Consider the following 590-nt stretch of genomic DNA (forward strand, 5'->3'; position numbering starts at 1 on the left):
CTAAATCAAAATCAGTGTATGAAAAACGTTATGAAACGGGCCAGGCAACATTTAACCCAGTGCCAGATTGTGCTGCCAAATAGATCGTTATAACGACCACAAAAATGTAGACTTCAAACGAGACGGTAAAAACTCCTGTAACATAACCTTGTTTGTCTGTAGCCTGTCTCGATTTAAACCCTGATCATATGCAGAACAAGCTCTTGCGTAACGAATCAGTTGAGAAATATAACATCAGGGGGCCTCCGTGGCCGAGTGGTTAGAGCATCGCGCTCAAAATCACACGGCCTCTCACCTCTGTCGGTGCGGATTCGAATCCCGCTCGCGCCGGTAAGTGAAAAAGTTTCCATCTTTATGGTTCTGAAGATGCAATCAAATTTGTCGCCTGCGTCCATAAGATTTCTCTACTTTTTGTTGTGATCATGCTTTGCTGCCAAATGCTTTCTTAAATTGTTCGTGCAAAGGGGTTCTGAGTATAAATATTTAGATATGTTTAAATAAAACGAAACTTGAATATGGCAAGTAACTAAAATAGTTCGTGTCAAAAGAATAGCATTTAATGGATTAGTACATTAGATGAAAAAGCAGAT

Source organism: Ostrea edulis, chromosome 3 (assembly GCF_947568905.1).
Source record: "Ostrea edulis chromosome 3, xbOstEdul1.1, whole genome shotgun sequence".
Classification (NCBI taxonomy): domain Eukaryota; kingdom Metazoa; phylum Mollusca; class Bivalvia; order Ostreida; family Ostreidae; genus Ostrea; species Ostrea edulis.